Source organism: Oncorhynchus gorbuscha, linkage group LG23 (genome assembly GCF_021184085.1).
Source record: "Oncorhynchus gorbuscha isolate QuinsamMale2020 ecotype Even-year linkage group LG23, OgorEven_v1.0, whole genome shotgun sequence".
In the NCBI taxonomy this organism is placed as follows: domain Eukaryota; kingdom Metazoa; phylum Chordata; class Actinopteri; order Salmoniformes; family Salmonidae; genus Oncorhynchus; species Oncorhynchus gorbuscha.
Genome location: NC_060195.1, coordinates 39,366,467 through 39,374,683, shown reverse-complemented (window position 1 = coordinate 39,374,683; position 8,217 = coordinate 39,366,467). Strand labels below are relative to the sequence as shown.

The following is an 8,217-nucleotide window of genomic DNA, read 5'->3' as shown; positions in this document are numbered from 1 at the left end:
AAAGGCCGAAGGCCATAAAGATCATTAAGAACAACAACCTGTTTACCCCGCTATCATCCAGAATCAATTATAAGTGAAATAATCTGTCTGTTAACAATTGTTGGAAAAATTACTTGTGTCATGCACAAAGTAGATGTCCTATCCAACTTGCCAAAACTATTGTTTGTTAACAAGAAATGTGTGGAGTGGTTGAAAAATGAGTTTTACTTACTCCAACCTAAGTGTATGTAAACTTCTGTCTTCAACTGTATATGTACATATTCTTATTCATCCCTTTACATTTGTGTGTATAAGGTAGTCGTTGTGAATTTGTTAGATTACTTGTTAGATATTGCTGCACTGTCGGAACTAGAAGCACAAGGTTACATTAGTTCAACTCAGGTGGTGTGGTGGATTCATCGTTGAATAAATGTATGTTCACAGTAAATAACGTCTGATTTATTTGGGGTGCATAAAGTGACACTGAACTTTGCTTCCAACAAAGTCCCTGAGAGATTTATGACCTTCCCGATAGTTTACTGCTTTCGGCATTGTGTGAGAGAGCGGTGGAACTTCAGCTTGGGAAACAGAAAATGACAGGGAAGTGTTACCTCAGGTAAGCTGTCATCGTGAGGTGAGTAAAGACAAAATGAATAGAGCTATTCTTAGGCATATGGGACTGGTTCTGCCAGCGAACAATGGCGCTTATTAGTAAGAAAGCACACTGATTACACGGTTGTTTATATAGTCGATTGTGACATGAAGAGGCGGCCTACCTGCCACTGTGCAAAGCCTTGCTAAGGAGGCAATGCTTATTCAGAACATTGTGTCGAGGCTACCAGTACAAAGATTAAACCATGGCTTTGGCACACACTTGGTAAATGATTCAGGTGACGCATGAAGCTGAAAATACAATTAACTGAGAGAAACATTTTTTTAAACACTATTTAAAGCTTTAAAGTTTTCTCACTGTTTCACAATTTGTTCTCTGAACATTTCTTCATGTCCCTGCGAAAACTGTTTTTGCGGATTATGAGAAAGTATGGATATAATGGCCAGCTATTGAAGGTAAGGTATTTGAACCCATATTCTTCCATAAACCTCACACTCATTTTTATTATTGATCAAATGCTACATAGTGAGACAATCGCAAAGTGCATAGCTTCATTTAATTCTGATGTCCAATGTTGTGTTTGGTTTGGGTGGCCTGTACTTATTTGAACTACACTCTGACTCTGGAGGGCGCCATTTACCTTTTAATAATACCTCTGTACTTGTTTTGCACAAAATCCCAGTCATAAAGTATATCCATTCTACCATAATATTATAAGGGTATGTATCTTTTCATATTTTTCCTATATTTCAGGCCCCAATAGAAGACTGATTGTATTATTATGTCAGTGCTAATCACCCAAACTGTTAATTAAAATCCACATTTCTATAGAAAAATATGTTGACCTTTATGACCTCTAATAGTGTTTGACCTACATTATTTGCCTCTTCTTACTAGACCCTTTTTATCATGAAACCTCAAGCAATCCTTATTCCTCGTGTATAAACATGGTACATGAGGTTGATTTAATATACAATGTGATTGCATCCTACAAGCATGTGTTGACACCCAGTCATATGGGCTAAGTGGTATTAATGTATGTGTAGTTTCACATAACCCACAGTGTCTAATAAAAATCCCTACTTTTGCTGTAGTAATTCTCCAATGGTATTGTCATGACATAGGCAACTTTTCGAAGTGTTGAGTTTCAGTTTGATGTCTAGGCCAGTAGGTGGCATACCTTAGCTGAGTTGTGCAGAGTTGCTTGTGATGGAAGATCTGAACCGACTGGGCATCTTGCCTGCCAACAGGCATGATCTCATTCTCCTCTATTCCATTACAGAGGCATGGGGAAAAATAGGGCTGTCACTGAGCTAGGGGAGGACTGCAGCTTTTCCTGCCAGACAATTGTGAAATTACGTACCATTGGTCAGGGAAAGAGGAATTTGTCTCCAGCATGATTGAGACATCCATAAAGAATTAGCTGAGAGTCAATCTTTGCAGTGGCAGTTTAGAAAAAATGCAATTCTGCTTCAATAATTGTCACAAAGGTAATGCTAGACTTGGTGTTTCCTGACTGATTTAGACAGCTGATAGCTTGGTAAATGAGAGCGAGAGAAATCAAATCCAGTAGAAAAGTCATCAAAGAAAATGGAAGGCCACAGCAGTTCTCTGCTCCAGTCTGCTAACCCTGATGTGAAGGGCTATGTCACATGACATCAGGAACATTGACATCCCGGAGGAGCTGCAGTGCAACAACAAAAGGATGTGCTAAGTGCAGGATTAGGGCAACCTTAGGTGGTGCCCTTTCAGCTTAGCCACCACTCAGTCAGAAGCACCCTGGCCCTTTCTAACCAGTGAAGTGAGCTTTGAGTCCTCAGCCTTTTTCTTCTGATGGCCATATTGCATCCTGCTGAGAAGCCGCAACAATCAGCTTTATGTCATAGCTCAATTTGAAGAGGTTCTATGCCTATGCAGCAATTTGGTTACTTTCTCTAGTAGCCTACCATTTCTAGACTGACATTTTTTGGACTTCAGCTTAGGTTATTGCTCATCTCCATGGATAACCGAAAGTTAAAATAGCCCATAGCCCTTTTAATAAGCCGATAAGAGACTCAAGTCTATCAAACAATCACAACATTTAGATTTCACATCCTACGTTGTAATCTAGAACGATCCGTGATGAATGCATTTCTTCAAGGCACGTATGCAAATATGTAGGGAGTTTATGAAGACACATTGGCGTGTAGCTACAGTCTTTAAATTCATGGGCTATTGTTGAGATGGAGGACGCTATGATAAATCCTCCATACACAGGTGGTTCATAGAACGTGTTGACAGGAAGTCTGCTCCACAAAAGCACAAAACACTGTCTTAGCATTTCCCTTCGAATGTTTGCCATTTATGTGAGCCATTCCATAACTGGGCATCATTACCAACCACCATCCTTGAATAGTTTTCTATAGAGGAGGGGACCACATACTGATTTGAAAGCTCAGCAACCAACAATTTGTGTGCAGCGCAAAACAGTGAATCTAGTATAGTTAAAAAAAAAAAAAATGCCTATTCAACAGAACTTGAATTGACTGTCCTTGTGAGATCACCTCATCTGCTGTTATATCCAGTACTATACCATGGTGGATAAGAGATGGGGGGGGGGGGTCTTGATATAGAAAAATATATTTGCTGTTCCCCTTGCTAAATCCATTTCATGGTGTCAGGGGATATGATAGACAATCTTTTGGTGGGAATGAGACTATCAAAATACTATTTATTGGTTTAACTTCAGGAATCTGGACTCTGCTTTCCAGGCTATAGAGAAAGCATTTGGATTTGAACAGAATTGAGACAGTTTAGCGAGTGCAAGTGCAACACGAGCTGGCAGTAGATATGCCAGCCTACTTCATATTATATCGGCAACAAGTGAGTGGATTCAGCATTTCAAATGATGCAATTTGATGAAGTGTCAGCGATACAGAACATTGTCATAAGCACATATGGATTTGGGCTAATGTCTAGACTCAACCGCCATGCTCAGTGACTGCAAGAACCCCTGAGCAAAGAATAACTGTCATAACGCAACATTTCCTCGTCTACACCGCCACCCCATGAGCAAGTACAGCAGTCCCCTCAGACCCTGCTCTCCAGTCAATCAGAATCAGCCTCCGAGCCACACCCTTTGACCTCCCAACTTTAATTGCCATGATGATACAATACAGACTTGCTCCCGACATCAGCAATGTAACCATATCTCATATCAAATTATTCGTCAAAATTTGAGTTATACACTTTTGTGGCTGGGCATTTATCATTGCACCTTGCTCTTTGGCTTTTGCTATGATCCTGAGGACAAAAGTGTTCCCAAAACCCCTCTTTTTTCTTAAGTCTCACCTTTCTACTATGGCTTCCTAATGGTTATTGCTCAGTGTGTGAACCCAGTCCTCTTTACTGGAACTTTGTCCACTAGGTGAAAGCAATGGAGACACAATGGGGCACACTGGGATTACAGGCCAATACACTAACCTTCATTTTTCAAAAGCACCAAATATTGTGTGGAGATAATTAAGAACTGTTGTGAAACAAGTTCAAGGAAATTATTGCTGCTGAGGCAACAATGTGTAGAAGTGGACATTTGTCTTGGGGAGAAACAGCTTCCATACCAATGCTAGATCAGCCAGTGGTCATCAAATAATTATTTGACACTTGAAAGGCTTGTGTGTATCCTTTACAAAACCCTGCATCTGCATAAATCCTGCTATTAAAATGCACTTTTGTAAATAACACATTCAGTCCAGCTCAGGGGATCACCAGCCAGCAAGTAATGTATGCAAAGAGTGAAGATGACATGTTGACCTCATAACGTTTTTGTTGTTGTAATTTATCTATAGAGGTAGGAATTATTAAGGTAGGAATGATATAAATTAGCTTTGTAGGCTTGACAGGATGTTCCCTGAATTCCTATCGGCCTGTATTCATAATATTCAAATTTTTTATATTTTTAATATTCACATTTTTGGTGACTTCAATATTCACATGGAGAAGTCCACAGATCCACTCCAAAAGGCTTTCGGAGCCACCATTGACTCAGTGGGTTTTATCCAACATGTCCCATGACCTACACATTGCCACAATCATACCCAGAATATAGTCTTGTCCCTGGAATAGATATTGTGGATCTAAATGTTTTTCCTCATAATTCTGGACAATCGGACCCCCATCTAATTCTCCAACACTCTGCTGTCCTGAGTCTGCACAGAAGTACCAGGACCTTGTATCAATGGAAACACTCAAGTTTGTAGAGGTTTTTTTTGTCTCTCAAAACATTCACGAAAATAGTCATGGCCTCCAAATCTTCCAGCTGCATACTGGACCTTATTCCAACTAAACTACTGAAATATCTACTGTGCTTGTCCCTTCTATGTTGGACATAATACACAGCTCCCTATCCTCTGGATGTGTACCAAACTCACAAACTCGACGTGGACAAGTTCTTGCCTGGCTTAGATCCTATCTGATGGAAAGGTATCAGTTAATCTCTGTGGGTGGTTTGTCCTCTGACAAATCAATGGTACATTTCGGTGTTCCTCAAGGTTAAGTTTTAGGACCACTATTGCTTTCACTATATATGCTACCTCTTGGTGATGTCATTCGGAAACACAATGTCAACTTTCACTACTATGCACACACACAGCTGTACATTTCGATGAAACATGGTGAAACCCCAAAATGTACTACCCTGGAAGCCTGTGTTTCAGACATAAGGAAGTAGATGGTGGCAAATGTTTTACTTTTAAACTCAGACAAAACAGAGATGCTAGTTCTTGGTCCCAAGAAACAAGCAGATAAGCTGTCAAATTAATTTCTATGGTTGTACACTGGTCATAAAAATAAAACTGTGAGGGACCTCGGCGTTACACTGGATGCTGATCTCTCCTTTGACGAACATATAAAAAATATTTCAGGAAAAGCTTTTTTTCATCTTCGTAACATTGCAAAAATCTAACTTTTTGTTCAAATTTGATGCAGAAAAGGTGATTACCTTTTCTGCATCAAATTTGAACAAAAAGTTAGATTTTTTGTCACTTAAAGATGAGACTACTGCAATGCTCTACTCTCCGGCTACCCGGATAATGCACTCAATAAACTTCAGATCAGGGTAGTAAGTTAGTAGGTGGGGTTATATCCTGCCTGGTTGTCCCATTTCGGGGGTAAATTTGGATGGGGCCACAGTGTACCCCTCCCTGGTCTCAGTCACCAGTATTTATGCTGCAATAGTCTGTGTGCTGGGGTGCTAGGGTCAGTCTGTTATATCTGGTGTAATTCTCCTGTGTTATCTGGTGTGCTGTGTGATCTTAGATATGCTCCCTCTAATTCTCCCCTTTTCTCTCTCTCTCTCGCTCCCATCCTGTAGGTCCTGAGGCCTAGGACCATGCCTCAGGACTACCTGGCCTGACAACTCCTGGTTGTCCCCATCCCTAGGCCACCTGGTCGTGCTGCTGACCCAGTTTCTGCTGTTCTGCCTGTAGCCATGGAACCCTGACCTGTTCACCGGACCCCTCCCCTGCACATGCTCTCTCAACCTCTAAATACTTGGCTATGAAAAGCCAACTGACATTAATTCCTGAGGCGCTGACCTCTTGCACTTTCTACAACCACTGTGATTATTATTTGACCCTGCTGGTCTCCAATGAACATTTGAACACCTTGAAGAAATATCTGGCCTTAATGGCCATGTACTCTTATCTCCACCCGGCACAGCCAGAAGTGGATTTCCACCCCTTAGAATCTGGTTCCTCTAGGTTTCTTCTTAGGTTCCCTCCTTTCTAAGGAGTTTACATAGCCACCGTGCCTCTATATCTGCATTGATTGTTCTCCGAGGGTTTTACGCTTGGTGTCTGTATAAGCACTTTGTGACAACTGCGGTTGTAAAAAGGGTTCTATAAATACATTTGATTGATTGATGTAGTGTTATAGAATGTGGCTGGTTACAGTGGTTCATTTGTGCATTCTCATATAAATGACAGTTTAAAGGGATACTCCTGGGTTTTTTAAATTACTCTTACCCAGAGTCAGATAAACTTGTGGATACCAATTGCTATGTCTTCGTGTCCAGTATGAAGGAAGTTCAAATCAAATCAAATCAAATTTTATTTGTCACATACACATGGTTAGCAGATGTTAATGCGAGTGTAGCGAAATGCTTGTGCTTCTAGTTCCGACAATGCAGTGATAACCAACAAGTAATCTAACTAACAATTCCAAAACTACTGTCTTATACACAGTGTAAGGGGATAAGGAACATGTACATAAGGATATATGAATGAGTGATGGTACAGAGCAGCATACAGTAGATGGTATCGAGTACAGTATATACATATGAGATGAGTGTGTAGACAAAGTAAACAAAGTGGCATAGTTAAAGTGGCTAGTGATACATGTGTTACATAAGGATGCAGTCGATGTTGTAGAGTACAGTATATACATATGCATATGAGATGAATAATGTAGGGTAAGTAACATTATATAAGGTAGCATTGTTTAAAGTGGCTAGTGATATATTTACATCATTTCCCATCAATTCCCATTATTAAAATGGCTGGAGTTGGGTCAGTGTCAATGACAGTGTGTTGGCAGCAGCCACTCAATGTTAGTGGTGGCTATTTAACAGTCTGATGGCCTTGAGATAGAAGCTGTTTTTCAGTCTCTCGGTCCCAGCTTTGATGCACCTGTACTGACCTCGCCTTCTGGATGATAGCGGGGTGAACAGGCAGTGGTTCGGGTGGTTGATGTCCTTGATGATCTTTATGGCCTTCCTGTAACAACGGGTGGTGTAGGTGTCCTGGAGGGCAGGTAGTTTGCCCCCGGTGATGCGTTGTGCAGTCCTCACTACCCTCTGGAGAGCCTTACGGTTGAGGGCGGAGCAGTTGCCGTACCAGGCGGTGATACAGCCCGCCAGGATGCTCTCGATTGTGCATCTGTAGAAGTTTGTGAGTGCTTTTGGTGACAAGCCGAATTTCTTCAGCCTCCTGAGGTTGAATAGGCGCTGCTGCGCCTTCTTCACGACGCTGTCAGTGTGAGTGGACCAATTCAGTTTGTCTGTGATGTGTATGCCGAGGAACTTAAAACTAGCTACCCTCTCCACTACTGTTCCATCGATGTGGATAGGGGGGTGTTCCCTCTGCTGTTTCCTGAAGTCCACAATCATCTCCTTAGTTTTGTTGACGTTGAGTGTGAGGTTATTTTCCTGACACCACACTCCAAGGGCCCTCACCTCCTCCCTGTAGGCCGTCTCATCGTTGTTGGTAATCAAGCCTACCACTGTTGTGTCGTCCGCAAACTTAGAGGTAGTTTTGCGAGCCAATGCAAACTAGTGTTAGCACAATGAATGGGATGTTTATGGGTATATACTCACATGCTAGCAGATACCCATAGACTTCCAGTCATTGTTTTATACGATTTTGGTTTCTCAGCATATTGGTTTTGGAATGTTTGGTTGTTATTATGTTAATTGGTACTGTGTGTGATGGTGATAGTGATGTTTTAAATAGCCATGAGGATTCATTTAGTGTTTTCTTATCCCTAGGCACATATGCTTTTATTGGCTTCATCTCACTATTACAAATGTACTCTCCAAATTCAAGATAATTAATGGGTCAGAATGATTTTTACATTTAAATTCTCACAAA

The 8,217-nt window shown here is 41.1% G+C and overlaps 1 long non-coding RNA gene across 1 annotated transcript; it reads left to right on the top strand.

Moving 5' to 3' along the window:
* The first annotated feature begins 479 nt into the window (after positions 1-479).
* Positions 480-6,565, top strand: LOC124010458. The gene is made up of 2 exons (XR_006834439.1): positions 480-595; positions 5,943-6,565. It is a non-coding gene; the product is annotated as an uncharacterized LOC124010458 (long non-coding RNA).
* Positions 6,566-8,217: the final 1,652 nt, after the last annotated feature.